At 36.5% G+C, this 19,274-nt stretch overlaps 1 long non-coding RNA gene across 1 annotated transcript in view; it reads left to right on the forward strand.

Annotated features, from left to right (window-relative positions):
* Positions 1-19,274, forward strand: part of LOC141425471 (uncharacterized) — a 334,038-nt gene that overhangs the window by 226,540 nt on the left and 88,224 nt on the right. The gene's annotated exons all lie outside the window — the stretch shown is intronic.

The raw sequence follows: 19,274 nt of genomic DNA on the forward strand, positions 1-19,274 counted from the left end.
CTTGGCAATCACTAAAATGTTTTCTCTCTCTATGGTATTGTCTTTTTCAGAATGTCATATAAGTAGAACATACAGTATGCAGAACTTTGAATTCAGCTTCTCTCAATGGAATTTGTCACAGTCTAGAATTTTTTAAATGGTCAAGAATGTCACTCTGCTCTCATGAGAGCCACTTTGCCTTTCTAGGCAAAGGAAACTTTTTCTGTGTGTTATTTCTAAACACCTTGAAATGTGACTTTCATCCTTTTAATGCACCCAGATGTTATAAGGAAAAAGTTTTATCTGCCCCTCACACTTTATGCTTACACACTCAGATTTACTAATCTCTGGGGGCACTTATGCCCCAAATGTTTATTTATTTTGGAATTATTTTATTATCAGCTTTCCATGGTTGTAAACCATTGCCAAGATGGAAAAGCCCTCAGAGGACTGTTATTTCCCATCCTCAAGATGCTCTCTGACCTAATCTTGAGAAATAACTGCAGCTCCTTACAGAAGATGGAGAATATAAAATCTCTTACTTGCTCGGGGTCAAAGAGATTTGTCTTCCCAGCACCAAGAGTGGGCTGCTATTAGCCATGGAGCACTGCAATACTCAGGACCCACCCATCTAGGCCCTATATGACAAATATCCTTCCCTGCATCAGGAAGGGCACTGAAATCAGCCACATCCAGGTCTCTTTGAAGGTTTTGATCCTATGTGTATCTTCCTATTGCCACAACAAACCTGAAACAAACAAGCAATCAGCCTGTTTTGTGTTGCTATAACAGAGAACTGTGACAATAGGTAACATATAAAGAAAAGAGGTTTACTTGGCTCATGATTCTAGCAGCTGGAAAGTTCAAAAAGCCTGGCACCAGTGAGGGACCCCGTAACTACATCACAACATGGTGGAGAAATGTAAAGGCAACTGGCTTCATGCAGAAGTACAGAGAAGGGTCACATGATGAGGCAGGAAGCAAGAGAGTAGAGAGCAGCCAGGCTCACTCTTTTATACAGTTCTCTTGCAGGAGCTAATCTACTCCTGTAAAGCTCAGTCTGCTTTGTGATACCAGCATTAACCCACTCGTGATGGTGGATCCCAGCTCCCATGCCCTAATTCCCTACACGAGTGTCAACCTCATAAAGGTTCCACCACTACAACACCACCATATTGGAGACCAAGCTTCCAACACATGAACTTTGGGGAAACAAACTATATCCAAACCAGAGCACAAACCAAAATATCTCACTATTCCTGCCTTCATTCCTTGTTTTAAAAAGAAATAAAAATCTGTTTAACTTGAGGAATAAAATTATTCTACAGAAAAAAAGTTTCAAAAGTAGGATAAGGCATCTCCATTTGCACCATTCAATGTCATGGATTACCTTTCTGGTTTTTTATATGGATATTTTACATGGATGTAAGCTTAATGTCCAGGTAATTGCATACCTTTCTTAAAGTAAATGTTATAATCATAATTTAGCAGATGGTTAACAAAAATTTGATGAGCTGTGCTCATGGATTGCTATAAAACTTGAACTCTTTCAAACATTTAACTTATATGATTCCCAAGAATTAAACCCTGTCTTAAAAAGGATCATCATCCTGACCAGCATTTTCCAATAGAAATATAATGCAAGCCATATATATCAGTTCAATTTTTTTTAAGAAATGGGTAAAATTAATCTGATTATTATTTTACAAAAATATTATATTTAAATAAATATTATATTTAACAAAATACTAACAAAAATATATTTAACAAAAATACTATCATTTCAATGTGTAATCAATATAAAATTGTCGATAAAGTATTTTTACCTTTTTCCATATAAGTCTGAAATCTGGTGTCAATTTTGCTCTTGCTGCACATCTCAGTTTGGATGAGCCCCATTTGCAGTGCTCAAAGGCCACGAGGGACAAGTGGCCACTTGCCAAAGAGTAGAGTATGAGAGGGCACTTTTTCATGTTTCCAAGTTTCATCTTTGTAATTATCATACCTCATAACATATTTTTGGTTAATTTAGTCATTCTCCCTTTACTGAACTTTTAAGTTAATTCCACCTCTTACTGTTATAATTCAGCCATGGATTAATTTTTCCATATTTTGAGTTGATATTTAATTAGACCTCTTTCATAGATGTAGGATGTAGAGGTAAAAGGTTCAAACACAGTAATGGGTTTTGGTACACAGTTTCAAAATGCTTTCCAAAAAAAAAAAAGCTGGGTAAATTTGCCCTGCCTCCAGCAATGTGCATGAGCCAATTTCACTGAGCCTGCTCCAGCATTGGAAAGGAAAGTCTACCTCCTTCCTGACTGCCTTCCAGGCTTCTTGGGCATAAGATTGTCAGAGGTCTTTCTTTCTTTTTCTTCCTTCCTTCCTTCCTTCGTTTTTTCCTTCCTCCGTCCCTCCTTCCCTCCCTCCCTTCCTTCCTTCCTTTCTTCTTTCCTTTCTTTCTTTCAAGTTTGGCTTGCATTATTTGGTTCAGTATAAATTGATTTTGTTGCAGTGGTTTTATGTTAGAAAATAAAATTCTAATTCCTCTCACTCCTGTTCATAGACTTTCCCTCAATATTGGGCTAAACCCCTACCCAGCAAGGAAATTCAGATTCGTGGCAGGAACAAGTTTTCTAGTACCTTCCCCCTTTTCCTCTCCCTTTATTCTCACTCCTGGGAAAAGATCTTCCAGAATGGAAACAGGTTTCAAAGTCAGGTAATGAGAAACAAAAAATTAATTAGCAAGAAATATATTTAGGTGGTTCTGTTTTGTGCGTCTCAACAATGTGACATTGCAGAGCAGTTGGGCCTGCCTGGTTCAGCCTTGCCTAATAGCTTTTGACCTGAATTAATCACAAGGTATAGAAGGAAAGGAGGCAAAAAGTAAATAGGAATGAAACATGATTTAAAATAGTTTTGACTCTTGCCAAAGAATATCTGTGTTGTAGCTTAGTCTGTATAGGTCACCCTAACAAGATACAACAAACTGGGTGGGTTTGAAAAAACAGAAATTTACTTCTTACAGTTTCAGACACTGGGAAGTCCCAGATCAGGCACTATCTATGTCCAGTGATGGTCTGCTGCTAGTTGTGTCCTCAGAAGGTGGGAGAGGCCAACAAGATCCTCTTGTTGTTTTGGGAGGTGTAATCACCTCCCAAAAGGCTGCTCCTCCTAATACCATAAATGCAAAGTTTAGGATTTCAACATTTAGGAGCATGAATTTAGCAAAGGACACAACATGCAGACCATAGCAAGAGTCTCATTACTTTACACTCACATTTTTCCATGATAATATTCAGTAAATTGGCTACAAATGACTATCAGCTTCTTGACATAATCAAAGTACATCCAAGGATAAAGATCATAGAAGATAATCAAAATAATATTATACAGCTCTGTTAATATCCAATGGCTACTATCAAAACCAAACCAAAGAGGGGCAAAGGTACTACCAACAATGTGGAGAAATTGAAACACTGCAGCACTGTTGGTAAAAATATAAAATAGCAACGACTGTGGAAAACAATAGAGTTTCATCAAAAAAATAAAATATGGTTACCACATGATCCAGAAATTCCATTTCCAGGTATGTACCCAAAAGAAGTAAAAGCGAGGCTATAAAGCTCTGCTTGTAAACCATGTGTATAGCAGCACTACTCACAATAGCCAAAGGTTGGATGCATTTCCCTGTTTTTCGATAGGTGAACAGATAAACAAAATATGTCATATATGTGAGATGGAACATTATCAGTCAGCCTTAAAGAGAAGATAAGTCCTGATACATGCTCCAGCACGGATAAGCATGTTGAGGACATGCACAACAACCCTGAAGATATTATGCTGACTGAAATAAGCCAGTCACTGAAGGACAAATACTACATGGTTCCACCAAAAAGGAGTACCTAGCCAAGTTAAATGCCAAGAGACAGAAAGTAAATTAAAGGTTCTAGGGGAAGTTATTATTTAATGAACATTGGTGGGTTTTACAAGATGGAAAGAGTTCTGGATGTGGATAGTCCTGATTGTTGCAAAACAATGAGAATGTAGTTACTTCCATGAAACTGTATGCTTAAAAATGATTATGATGGTAAATTTTATATCAGATGTATTTTATCACAATAGAAAATTTAAGAGATATCACACATGCTAAAAATATTATTTCAAAAGATATGTTTTAGAAATTTTCCAAGGGTGCAAACATAAAAGGAACAAGTTCCTACATGACTTTGTCTGAAAAATGCTAATATTTCTCTACTATCTCATAGAAATACTCATGTTTTTACAGTAAAGCAGAAGAGTGAGCTATCTTTAAAAATGATATTAGAAACTGTGGAATAAATATTCTATTTGGGCCTCAGATAAAATATAAATTAATTATACCTGTATTTTTGAAGAGACAAATAGTATCAGGATAATTTTGGGTAAGCACAAGTCCGAAATATCAAGAAAATTACCTCAACTGTACACAGAGAAAAAGAAATGTAGAAGAAACAACAGATAACACAGAGAATGAATTCTTCTAACCCCATAAAATTAATTGGAGTCAATTTGCATAATACTGTCAGTCCATGTGAGTATTTCAGGAAACTTTAATTCAACAAGCTTCCATTGAATACTTTTTTTATATCAGATATAGTATTAGGCAATAAAGTTATAGAGATGAGGATGACACAATTTCTATTTCCTAAGATTGTAAGCACTTTAATTGTAGAAAGATAGAGGCTGAGAACAGAACTGGTATTTACTAAGAACCTGAATACCTTATTTTCTGTAACCCTCACAGCCTTTCTATAGGGTATCATATTTGTCAGATGATGGGATTGAGGCTGAGAGAGATTAAGTAAATCACCCCAGGATGAATAATTCCCAGAAGGTAGGGGTCTAATTTCCACCCCAATCCATCTGATTCTAAAGTCCATACTCTGCCTCCAACCTTACCATCATATATTGAATTACAACACACAATAGAGACAGACATAGGGATGATTATTAACACTACAACAAGGTGATACTAAAATCACCTACAACATAGAAAAGTGACAGAAGTGATCAACATCACTGTTTGGAGTAGAGTTAGCAAAATTTAAGAAAGGGTTTTAATTCTGCAGTGGAACTTGAGATTCGATAGGAATTTTACAAGTGGACAAAGGAGAAAAGCAAACTCAATGAGAATGGGAAACATTTAAAATACTCTTTTTTTCCCTCAGTATCAGGATTTTTGCCTCTGATAGAAATTTTCCTCCTTTACCTTCTTCATGAATGTATCATTCCTCTCCTCAAAAAAAAAATAGATATAAACTCAGTATGCACAATTCTTTTTCTAAGCAAGAATGTCGTTTCTCATTCAGTCAGTCTTGTGAGTCATTTCCCTTGTCTACAGCTCTTTCATAACAATGTACCCCCTTAAGAATTGCTAATAAGTGTTCTCAGACATGTTCCAAGCAAGGATACTGTGTTTCACTACTTCCCATACATAAGTAGACGCTAACATATCTTTGTGTATGTCACATATCTGCTATATACATGCTGTGGGGCCCCACGTTCTGTCTCTTTCCCACCCCAACATAATATCTATAATCATCTTCAGGACATGGGGATGCTCAGGAGATATTACTAATTGATTTTAAGTTTGCACAAAGAACATTCATTATCATTATCATTATGCCCACACTGGAAGTGTCATATGTCAGTGTCTACTTGGTAGAAAGAAATTGACTCGTGCATGTTAATACCTTGGTACAATATTTTTCTGCAGAAAACAATTTTCTAGGAAAATGCTCTTTTGATACAATGACTACATACAGACTTGGTTTTTTTTCTCTAGGAAGGGACCAAAAATGCACCCCTCCAATACATACCTTTCGTATGTGTTAGTGACGAGGCTAACTCAGATGCCCAGAGCTATGTCCCCTACTCAGAGCTGACAGATTCTTTTTATCCATCATACCTCAAGCATCAGATCACTAATTCATGTACAGGATAAGACAACTGCCAAATTATTAGACTACAGAGAGAAGCTCCTCAGACACCTGTCATGTTGATGAAAGCAGCACCGTCCTCTGACCTTTGCGGGTTCAAGGTCGATAATGAGACAAGTCAGGCAGGAAGAGCAGCGTGTGCCGGCTCCATTAACGTTCGCTGTGTGCGCACTCAGGAGCCCTGCATCTCCTGTCAATTAGTGTGGGGAAACTAGGAACTGCTGATTACTGGAGACACGGCATAGCGAGCCGCGGTTACCTCTGCTTCTGTACCCTGCTGCATTTTAATTAGCCCCAGTCCCTTGACTATTTCTTCAGAGCTTCATTATTGCCATCTTCAAGAAACTCAAGGAAGGCTTTTTATATTTCACATCACTAATTGGAAAAAATATTGAATTCTAGTTAAAGAGTTTGATGACACTAGTCTCTGGCTAAAGGCTTTGCAGAGCTTCTTAGAACAATACATCTTAACTTTGCTGAGAGCTGAATATAGTGGAACAAGAGGAGATGAAGTTTCCAGCAAGGAAGCCATAGGGCTGCATCCAGGAGAGTTGGTGTATTTGTGTAAAAGTCTGCATATTCGTACAAAGAAAAAAGCAACAAGCAATAAATATTTAAATCCATAAATAAAGAAACAAAGGAAGAAATTTTAAAAATCTACAATCTACTTTTTGTACAATTGTCTTACCAAGAGAAATGGTTTAAGCCTTTGCAAAATTATTCTCTCCAGACAAATTTAGCAGAAAAGCATCTAAAATAGTAAAGTCAGTAGACTTGTATTCTCATAAACCAACACCATGGTTCTCACAAAGTTGAGTGAAAGTCATGATCTGTAAAGGGCTGATAAAACACAGATTGCTGGGTTCACACTTCCCCTCCCCAATTTCTGACTCATTAGGTCTAAGATGAGGCTGGAGAATTTGCATTTTTAACAAGTTCTCAGGTGATGCTGATAATTTAATGGGGAAGAGGGGACCATACTTCCACAATCACCTTCCTAGAGGCAGCTACCCAAATTTCAGGCAGAATTCCTAAAAGGAATTGCTATTTAAAGCGAAAGAAATGTTACCCGGGGCCATGTAACTAAGTCGCTGAAATAAATACAAGTGAAATACATGCATTAACATGAGTATTTTAATAGCATGAGCTAAAATATTTTGTTTTAGTGAAATTCTTCAATGCAGGCATACTTAAAGAGTTTATTATGAAGTAAAATGGGCATCTCTTCATTTAGAACATGCATTTATAATATCACCCTCTCATGCTGAGAAATTTCATCTTTATTTATAAAAGATGAAGAACAGCCATACACTGACCTATAAAACAGTGACCTGATAAACATTCAAAGTAGTCCAGTACATGTGTTTGGTTATTTTGCCAATTAGTTGGGCATCTTTGCTCTTGATATATCAAAAAAGTTTTCAGGACCAAATATTATGCATATCACCATGACTGTTAAGCAACTTTCTTTAATCTATATAGACTCCAGTTACTTATCTGTGAGATGTGGAAATGCACTTAAAAATCTTGGTTCCTTCAAGCTTTAAAATTTCATGGCATGGATTCTTATTTTCTACTTGAGTCAACATCTTTAGCACCTGGTATGATGACACTCAGATTAGAAGTAAACTTTTAAAATTCTGAGCTCGGTCCCTTTAGCAAGTTTTAAAATCTGAATCAGCACCAAATTGAAAATACCTCTTAACTTGCATCTACTCAGAGTTTCTGCGGCAGAAGTTCCAAGCCACATTTCTCACTCCAAAATGCCTACCAAGCTAGTCACTTCTAGGATAACTCATACATTTTAAAAGGTCACATTCTGTCCCACAAGAAAAACCAAGTCTAAGAAGAAATTATTCCTATAGCAGAAATTGTCCATTGAAACCTTTAGAAAGAGTATTCTGAGGTTATTACATTTAAATTCAATTGAGAACTACTTTCATAGATTCCTTATTTCATTTTGGTATAAAATTAGAATGCCAAGTCTACACACCAAGTAACCTCATCTTCTGAAACTAGTAAGTGCTCTCCATAACCTCGATTTCAAAGTAATGCTTGTCTATATGAGTAAGACTGCTAGTCAAACCTTGACTCATACTAAGTCCATTCAATTTTTTGGAATCACAGAGGCATGAGGTGCTGCAAGTCCACACATACCTTGAGTCTAAAGTGGTAAAAGAGGGCATGGAAGGAAATGGTTCTACCCACTTGGTTTAGGTTCAATATTACTTCTAAAAACCTTTATTTGGAGGTAGTAGGAGTTTCTTTTTTAGAGTCCCCTAGCCCACGTGAAATCAGAGAACGAGACATAAAAGCATTAATAATGCCGAAGTTCCCTTCCACATTTTTGGAATAGTTTCAAGCTTCTTCTGACACCACAGAGCTACAGTTCTGAGTTACCTATGATTTTAGTAGATGGAAAAGTGACCACCTAATGAGATGATAATCAAAGTATTGATAGGCTGATAAATGTTTAAGGCTACTCACCTAGACGACTAGGTTTATGAATATGTAAGGTACAGCACAAGTTTTCAGAAACTGAAAGTTTAGCCACAAAACTTTCTTCTCCTTTCTACACCCAGAATTTCAGCGTTTGAACAGTTCTCCTACGTACCCTTTCTTTTTTCAGAGAATTCATGTAGCCTTTAGTTTTGCTTCTCATTTCTTTGGGTAATAAAGTTAATACAGACTTTCTCTTAAACCCCAGAGAAAAATATCAGCAAGCTCCTATGTAGGAAATTTCTTTTCTTTATCCAAACCAGTCCAGAGTGGCACTGGCAGATAAGAAAGACAGGTAAGTACAGATCCCAGGTTCATGAGATAAGGAAGAGGAAGGGCTCAAACTTTTCCTTTTTTGACATTGACTTATCACTATACTAAGAAAATAAGAAGAATTTACAGGTATTTTCAATCACAGAGGAGCAAATTGTTGCTCAGAAAACTGCAGAAACTGACCCGAGCACAGAGACAGACCAGACCAGGACTGGAAGATGTTGAAAATTGGTTCACATTAAGCCATTCTGCAACCACTCAGGAACCATGTGTGTGAATACTGCCTTTTTAGTTAGAACTTAACTCTAAATGTGCTTTTCAATATTTCTAAGAATCATCAAACTGGCTGTTCAAAGTTGTATTAATTTGGAGCTGGGAGTGTGGCTCCAGTGGTAGAGTTCCTTATCTAGCAAGCGGGAAGTGCCGAGTTCAAACACTAGACTGAAAAAAAAAAAGTTGTTTTCATTTTTCTTCTTTTTTTTGGTATTAGTACTGGGGTTTGAACTCAGGACCTTGTGCTTGCTAAGCAGGTACTCTACTGCTTAGGCCATGCTCCTGGCCTTTCTTTGTGTTTGTTATTTTTCCAATGAAGTCTCACATTTTCTGCCCTACACCATAATGCTCCTATTTACGCTTCCCTCTGAGCTGGAACAACGGAGTGCACCACCGCACATGGCTTTTTCATTGAGATGGAGCCTTGAGAACTTTCTGCCCAGGCTTTTTCTGCTTCCAGAGTAGCCAGGATTACAGACACGACCCACCACACCAGGCCAAAGTTGTCTAATTTTTGTTAGATATTTTCATGTTGAAATAGAGAAAAAATAGGGACTCAGATTATAAAACTTTTAAATGAGTGTGTAAAGTTCTTGAATGCTAGAATCACACATATTTAAGGGAAGGCCCCAGGAATTTGTCTAATGATTTTTCATTTTTATCCCTCTGAAAATCTCACAACCGAAGTTTTCATTTTCACCAAGCATTTTGGTAGTTTTTTAAACCCACTTGTTTTATGTCTATTTCTAGAAATGTTAGAAATCCCCACACAATTTTACTGTTTCCTTCAGGCTATCAGAAAAAGGTTCTGCATGCTCCTTACACAGTCTTAGGGAAGACAATTCTGTAATTGTCTAATTATATAGAGCATAAGAAGAGTCTTCACAAATCACATCATTGAGACAACACAATCACACAGGAGCTATAAATGAAAGATTTTTTTTTTTAACCACCACTCTTAGAAGCATCACTTTCCTATAGGAAGGGAGTTATAAAGGAAGAAAAAGAGAGGGTGTGTGTGTGTGTGTGTGTGTGTGTGTGTGTGTGTGTGTGACCAGATTGCCCTCTGGTGGACACAATTTATTTCTTCATTCTTTTAAGATACAACAAAGGAGAAAGAAAAAGTAACAATAAAGAACAAGGGGAAAGGGATTTATAAGATGAAAAAAGGAGAAGAAAAACTAAAAAAGGAAAGACTATAAACAAGAACAAAGGAAGGAATAAAGCAATAAAGGCTAGTCTTACCTCACCATTTGATCACTGCTGGAATTATTTATGGAGAAATAACTAATTATATATAGCATGTTAACTCCTCCCCTTTCCAATATATCAGCTAACTATGTATATCTGAACTGTGTCTTAATAACATACATTAGACTTAGCAGAGTCAGTGGAACATTTTGTAGAACTTCACTGAGAAGAAACTTTAGAAATAAAAATTACTTTCCTTTGTGCTTTTATTAGTGTATATTCATTGTACCAAGGGGTTTCATCATGATACTTCCATACATTTATAATGTACTTTGATCAAATTCATCCCCTCTATTACTTTCCTATCCCCCTTCTCCTCTTTTAATAGGTTTCATTATTATATTTTCAAACATGCATGTGAAGTACTTCAATAATATTCAACCCCCTCCACCATATTTCCACACAAATCCAAACAGCACACACGGGTCACTGATACACAGTGCTGGGCCCTTTACATGTTTACCACAAAGTGACATTTTATGAAAGTAAGGTTTTCTTGTTTGATTGGTTTTTTTTACTGACTGATTTGCTCAATAGATTTCCCAGTCAAATGTTCAAAGGGAAAACAACACAGATTAAAATATTATAAAGTTTAAGATAAATAGACTTTTTAAACTTTGGTTGATGACAAAAAATTTAAGTGAATGTAAAAGGGAGATTGTTAGGAGGTCGTTGGAAGGGAGGGGAGCAATGGAGGTGACCAAGATAGAAGTACTTTATATGTATGCATGAAAATAGAATAATGAAACCCATTAAAACTGTAAAACAAAGGGGGAATAAGAAAAATAACAGAGGGATGAATTTGATCAAAGCACATTATATGCATGTATGCATACCACAATGAAACCCCTTTGTATAATTGATATATGCTAATTTTAAAAATCCAGTTGATTACATAAGGACTACAATACAAGGTAAAATCTTATTGACAATTTCCCCCTTCATTCCATTACAAAATTTTGAAATGTTATCATTAATGTCAGAGAAGAGGAAAGATAAAGATAAACTCAGGGGAAGCTCAAAAAAGAAACATCATTCTCATGCCCCTAAGCCTGAATTTACTAGGAATGTCATCAGCTAGAGCTATGGACTCTCTGTCCAAGAACTGCTGTCATGTGCACAAGTGTCAAGGGCCCAGAAGAGCAACTCTAAAGTCCAGCTCCAAAGTTCTCCTTCTCCTCCTGCAAGTATGAGGAATAGTCTGCCTCCCGCCATGCGGTCACCACCCTTGCCACTGGAACAAACAGGGGTCTCCCACCTTGTTGAATTCACAAACAATGGCTTTCTTCTCAGATACTATAAGCTCCTTAAGTATTTATGTAAAGAGATCCTTTAGGGAGGGGGGTAGGATTCATTGAAAACCTTTAAGACATCTTGGAATATGTAATCAAAAATACAGTGCAGTACAGGCACCAGCTGTGACAGAAATCACAGGCATAGTTGTAACAGTAGAAAGAGAAAAGCAAATATCAGAGTTCTTGTTTTCATGGACAGATTCCTTCCTTCTACACTTGACAGATTAGCCAACAAGGCCACATCAGAGTCCCTCCCTGCCCACAGGTGGGATGAGGCTGTGATTACCTGTACCTCCCCCACTTATGGGTAAAGTAGCCTCTTGTGGGTTCATGTTTGGCTTCCCTCATAATTTGTTTAACACTATCATGTCTTTCTACAGTGAAAAGTAAAACCTACTTATCGCCATTAAGAAACTTTATTGAGCTCATGCAAAAATCATACCATGGGCGAGATAGCTCTACAATAATAGCATACAGATTCTAAATTCCATTCAGTTTTTTTAAAGTCTCCAAATTTCAGCTTGATAAAGTTTTCATAGCCAGGATAAAATCCATCTGCCATATTTACAAACTTTTAACTGGCGAAATCACTGTTGGAGTGGTTACCTTTGTGGGGAGTGGCACTGTTAACTACGTTATACTCAAAGCTAAGTCATCAGCTTCAGACCCAGGAAACGAAAACAATTTCAGATGTTTCCTTTTGAAAAATTACAAGCTTATCAAAACCAAAAATGTGAATTTTTTCTCACTGAGCTAGTGAGGTCAGTTTCCCCAATCCATGATGATTAATCAGACAATGACAAAAACATCACTTATTTTGCATTATGAAAATGATGCTGTAAGCCTTATTTTGGCCTCAGCAGGATTGAGTGCTCATAAACTGCAATACCATCTGTTGACATTTTTTACTAAGTATGATGGCTGAAGTATCTCCCTGAACATTATCTGGGTTGCTAGTGATTGACTCATCACTTAGATTTCAGTGTGTCTGTAATGTCAACTTTGTACTTTCGGCAATGTGAGAAAAGTCAAAATTACCTCAACTTTTGAAAATTACATACCATTTCACAAAAGTCTAGAATAATGAAGGTTCAATCAATTGATCTAGTTAAAGGAGTATTTCTGTAACTAGATTAACTCATACAATTATTATAATATTAATATTAGTTGAGGATCACAATAATTTCCTTAGTAATTACTGCATAGCCCTATAATAATTGACTCTAAGTTTCTTTATTCATGCAGAAAACAGCTATTAACCACTAGGTGCTAGGAATACAATGATGTTTTATTTTTAATCTACATTTCTCAAGAGTCAGCGTTAGAGAAGAAACATACAAGAATATAATATACTTTGGAAAATGTCTTGAAAATATGTTACTGTAACATGGTGAAGGCCACCTTATCACACCTGGAAAAATCAAGAAACTTTCCTGGAGGAGATGATATCTGAATGGAGTTTTTAATAATAATGTTAGTAACACCAATGCTGTTCCAAATATTTCAGTTTTTTTCATTGGACATTTATAACAGCCTTTTGATCCATGTACTATTACCCCATTTTACAGATTCAGGAGGTGGGGACAAAAAGGGGTTAAGCTTCTTGCCCAAAGCAATGCAGGAAACAGGCAGGAGTACCAGGACACAAATCTAGACCAGATTGAGTCCATCACCATTCTTAACTTCCCACTGTGATAAACTCTTCCCTCTTTCAAGAAGAGGGGAAAAGAGCTTAAAGTGACAAGGGACAGAAGAGCACCAAAAATTTAGGGACCTGCAATCAGATCAATGTGGGGAGCAGATTATGAGAAGCCTAAGCAAAATGCCAGACAGCTGCTTTTCCTAAATAGTTTATGTTCAGAGAAGTAGGAATGCAGGTTTCTCCTGTTACAATGTCACGCCCCTCACCAAAAACTGTTGCTCCACCTCCTCTTCCCTAAAGGAGGACGCAAGGTTTTTTGATGGGGAATGGGAGGTTGATTGGCTGGCTATGGGCTGCTTGTTTGAATGTTGCTGGCTGTGTGTCTCCACCAGAACAGCTTTCTGCACTGAGAACTTTATACACAGGCTTTAGAAAAGCTAAGCTGAAGAAAAGCTAAAGAGAACATGGGACAGTGCGAGCCTAAGGACTGAGACTTTAAGAGTTATGCTAATGCAGTTTTTAGATGCTGCTGCTGTTGTTTGTCTGCAAGTCTGAGAATCCAGACTTAAAGGAACATGGGACAGTGCAAGTCTGAGGGCAAAGACTCTAAAAGAGATTATGCTAAAGAAAACATGGGACAGTACAAGCCTAAGGCAAGAGACTTTAAAGAACAGGAAAGAAGAAAGACTTTAGAAGCAACGTTTTAAAGAATAGTGAAGCAAGGCTTTGTAAAGAGAAGTAAAAAAGCAACAAGGCTATTGTGCATCTTCATCCAAGCGCCCAGCACACCTGGCCCCAGCTTTGTGCATGTTTGTCTATCGTTTGTCCTCTCTGCATTTCCCATCGCCCCCAGTTAGGTTCAGTAAGAACAGAGCTTGAGAAAACTCTCAAGAGATCAATACAGTTAAAGCATAGTGTATAAGATTGGTGTCTAAATTAATCTTAATTTACCAATGAGAACTTCAGACACTGCTGGTTATCATTTTGATTCAAGTATACAGTCAGAGAGACTGGGTTGCCAGGGCTCAGTGGTTCACACTTGTAATCCCAGCTACTTGGGAGGACTTAAGTAGAAGAATTTGCCTGTTTGCCTATTCTGAAAATAACTAAAGATCCTATCTGGAAAATAACTAAAGCAAAAAAAAAAAGGGGGGGGGGTGCTAGTTGTGCCATAACAACAACTTCCAAAACATCTCAGTGGCCTAAAGCAACAAATATTTATTTCTTGCTCATCTGGCATGTCCAATGTGGGAAGCTCTGTTCTCAGAACCACCCAAGAACTAAAGGTAATGTGGGCTCCATCTTAGCACTTGGTACGAAAGGAGAGAACTGCAGAATTGACCACCAACAATTAAACACTTTGGCCCAGAAGTGTTGTGTCATTTTGACTCACATATCCTTGATCTAGACTAGTTACGTGCTCACAGCTATCTTTCTAGAGGGCAGGGCAGGGCAGTGCACTCCCCTTCTACTAGACATTGGGAATCATGAGTAATGCAAACCACAGTGATTTTTCTCACTCACAAGAGGTCGTAGCATGATAAAGTGAGAACACACAAGGGAGGTATGAAGATAGGTAAAACACCCAAAAAAACAGATAGCATTTGTTGCCCTCAATGCAGAGAAACTAAAGCAGATACTTTAAAGCAACTGAGGCTAATAGGAAAAGGGGACCAGGAACTAGAGAAAAGGTTAGATCAAAAAGAATTAACCTAGAAGGTAACACACATGCACAGGAAATCAATGCAAGTCAACTCCCTGTATAGCTATCCTTATCTCAACCAGCAAAAACCCTTGTTCCTTCCTATTATTGCTTATACTCTCTCTTCAACAAAATTAGAAATAAGGGCAAAATAGTTTCTGCTGGGCATTGAGGGGATGGGGGGAGAGGGAGGGGGCAGAGTGGGTGGTAAGGGAGGAGGTGGGGGCAGGGGGGAAAAAATGACCCAAGCCTTGTATGCACATATGAATAATAAAAGAAAAAAATAAAATAAAATAAATATTGGGGAAATACCTTTACTGTAACCTAATAAAATAGAGTTCCTTCTTAAAAAAAAAAAAAAAAAAGAATTAACCTAGAAGGTAACACACATGTACAAGAAATCAATGCAACTCAACTCCCTCTATAGCTATCTTTATCTCAACCAGCAAAAACCCTTGTTCCTTCTTATTATTGCTTATACTCTCTCTTCAACAAAATTAAAGATAAGGGCAGAATAGTTTCTGCCGGGTAGCGAGGGGTAAGTTGGGGGAAGGGGGGGAAGGGGAGGGGCAGGGGGAAGAGGGGAGAAATGACCCAAACATTGTATGCACATATGAATATAATAAAAAAAGAAAAACAAAAGAGATTGTAGCATGAAGAGCATGAAAATATGATTTGAAGTCAGGCACAGCAATGTTAGAATTCCAACTCTACACACAGCTCAATTTTTTGTGTTATTCTGATTAAGGTATTTAACTCTCAAAATCACCATTCCTATTTCTTAAACACTGGGACATTACCCTTTTAGGACTTGTGAGATTCAAGTGAGATTATCTATAGGTGGCGTGTAGTGCTTAGACCTAGGAGAGGCAAACAAATGATGGTTCCATTTCAATTTGATCAATAACTTGCAATTTAGTAAATGCCAACAGCAGAGTTTACTAAAAGAATTGTAGCATAGTAGTTGGTTAGCGTGATTACCATAGGTTATATAATGAAATATTTAGTGAAGTTACAAGAAATTAAAATTAATATGTTTATACTATAAACTAGAGATTTTCTTCCTTATTTTTCCTTTGTATTCATTTCTTATTCTTGCATAATGAATTATGGCAAACCCAGTGGTTTAAAACAATTCCCACGTAATAGCTCACACTCCTATAGGTTATATCTCCAAGCAGGGCTCATATCTTTGATCAGTGTCTCACAGGGCTGAAATCAAGGTATTGACCAGGCTCAATAACATCTGAACTTTAGTTTTTCCAATCATATGTGGTTATTATGGGATTCAGTTCCTTCCAGGTATGCAAGATAAGGTCTCTGCTACCTGCTGGTTGTCAGTCATGAGTTGCCTGTACAAAATCCCTTGCTTATGGCCCCAAAGGCAGTTTACAGGATGGATGTTTGTCTGCCTGTAGTTTGTCAGGAGCATGCCTCTCTGACATTGTCCTCTGTGAAGAGCCGGAGGAAACTGCATGCTTTTAAAGAGCTTACCTGGTCAGCTCAGCCTGTCCCTTTTACAATATAAATTAGGAGTGATACCACACAGGACTCAGAAGTCTCACCCACATTCAGGGAGAGAAGAGATTATACAAAGATGAGAGTTTAGAAAAGCCCACAACACACCAATTCCAATATTAGATGTGGGCCTTTTCATTGCAGCATCTCAAAATCCATACAACTTTTTCCTTTTATGTTTAGAAAACATTACAAGAATGAGATCCTGGTTTCTTTTTATGGATCTTATCCTCCAACAAGCTCTCAATTGGACAGATACCAGACTTCTTAAAGCTCAAGAAATTTGTGCTGTGTGATTTCTTTAGGGATTCCTGTTCTACCCAGATTATAATATGCCTATATCATGTTAGCCCCACTAATTTTCATGTACATATATATCCCATTTTTTTGAATACTGGGTGAATATCTCAAACTTTTCATTCTACTTCCTTAATTTAATTTCCTGCATCTTATAATCTACTTGCAACTTCCATTAGTTTTTAAAATATTACTTTTAATTTTTAGATATATTAAATTTTAGTATCATATTTTTCCTTATGTGTGCCTGTGTTCTAAATTTAATTAGATGTAACGTCTATTAGAAAATATTAAGTACTCTAAATCATTTTCTTGTAATCTATTTCTGTAAGAGGGAATTTTGGGGATTTATTTGAGGACAGACATATTTTTTCTCTTTTATGAATTTTTCTCACCATGATATATTTTATTTGGTGGTATCACACATTGCTACATATTTTTCTGCAACTTCCATTCTTCATTCAATAATATATTTATGAAAAGTCTGTGTTCCTTAATATGGGTCTCATTTATTAATTTTTCACTGCTGTATAATATATAAATTGTGTTAATGTCCCACAACTGGTATATATATATTTCCTATTGATTGAAATTTAAGTTATTTTTATTTTCTTACTATTAACACATTTCTACATATCCTCTTTTGCACATAAGAAAGAGGTTTTGTAAGATGTACACAGGAGTGAACTGTGGAGAAGACACCTGCTGTGGAAGGTCTCTGCTATTGGAAATCCTGTGTCTTGAGCAAGTTTCACCAAGCTGACTTCCTGCAAGCTTGGTGGATTACAGTCTACCTGCACAACTTCATGCTGTGAGACAACTGCAGATCTTTACCAAAGCAGCCTCTCATCCAGTGCATTCTCGAAGCCCAGGGCTTCCACTGGAGGAATGGGAGTTCTCAAAACCATTGGCACGTATCACACTCTTTCTAATTTTCATGTCAGACAAGAACTTTTCCCTATTTTTACATACCTTTGGTCATTTTCATCAGAAATTGGAGAAGGCAAGAATCAGATTCCTATTTCAATCCTTTCAAATAAAAACCAACCAAACAAAATGACTGAACAACATACACACAAATATGGTAACTCAATTTTTGAAGCAAGGAACTATAAATAGCAAATCTCAAGTCACTACATGATGGACGGAGGAAGAGGGTGATTTTCATCTTTATATTCATTCATATGATATATTATGTTTGTGTGTTTCCTAATAATGAAATAAGTACTTTCTAATATTTATTTTTAATAGTATTATTTTCTTAATAATACTATTAGGTATTAGGTTATTTTTGCTAACATTTTATTTAGTATTTTGCATCCATATTTATAAGTAAATTTCTTTGTATGTGTACTATTTTATTAGATTTAGATATAAGTAATATACTGACTTTATTTTAAAAATGAAAGATTTCCTCCTTTAATTTCTATAAGCTATAACAAATTATTTAGCATTGGGACTGGGTTTGATAAAACTCTTCTGTGCAACTATTGGGATATCATGGTTTTGTGGCAATGATGTGGGGATGGTTGTGGGGTTTGAACTCAGCCTCATGCTTGCAAGGCAGGTGCTCTACACCTTGAGCTATAACCTCCATCTTCATATGGTATTTTCCTGATAATTTTATTTATTTTAAGAAATTTATTTTTCTAAACTTTCTGTCTCCCTTAAGTCTAGTTTTATTAAGTAGCATTTACCTTAAAATTACCCACTTAGGCTATTGTATTTATTGTACTAGAACTGTGAGAACCTGTGTCTTAATTTTTTTTATTTCTTCTGTTTCAATATTTATTTTACCTTCACTATATCTGTGTGTGTGTGTGTGTTCCCTTTCTCTTTCTCCCTTAACTAAGATGGTACATTTTCTATTTAGTAATTTTTTAAGAAACAGAATTTAGATAAATCAATTATGTCTTAGAGCTACTATTTTTCCACACCTCATTAACTTCTGCTTTTAACCTTTATTAGTTCTTTCTTTGATTTTTTACTTTCTTTATTGTGTTTTTTCTAACTTTTTTGGGTGAAAATTTAATTTGTTTATTTTCACTATTCACTATCAGCAATAGAAGTGTTTAGTTCTATGAATTTTCCTCTGTTAACTGCTTTAAATGAATCCCATGCATTATGATATAGACTATTCTCACTATTATTTATTAGAAATTCTACAATTTCTGTTTTTCTTTTCCATTTCACCTGAGTGGCAGTTATGAGTTTTATCATTTTCAAGTTTAATCTTGATCCTGTATGTTCTTCTCATTTATGTACTTGGGCACTTATAAAAATACTCCCTTAAACAAGCATTATGCCTTGTCCCTACAATACAAGGAGATCTCTTGTAGGTTAGAAAAACATGCTTCTTAGGTATTGATTTAATTCCTTGATTTAAAAATATGCTGAATGGGACATACCTAGATAACAACCCAGTGGTATTCAACCAGAAGCCTCTGTCCAAGTAGTCACCAGCCTCTATGGCAACGCTATGTATACGGTTGCTGAGTTGCATATGAAACCACCTTACTTCATTACTACCCATCTCCTATTTCTCCATCTGGACCACAAAAATA

Source organism: Castor canadensis, chromosome 8 (assembly GCF_047511655.1).
Source record: "Castor canadensis chromosome 8, mCasCan1.hap1v2, whole genome shotgun sequence".
In the NCBI taxonomy this organism is placed as follows: Eukaryota; Metazoa; Chordata; class Mammalia; order Rodentia; family Castoridae; genus Castor; species Castor canadensis.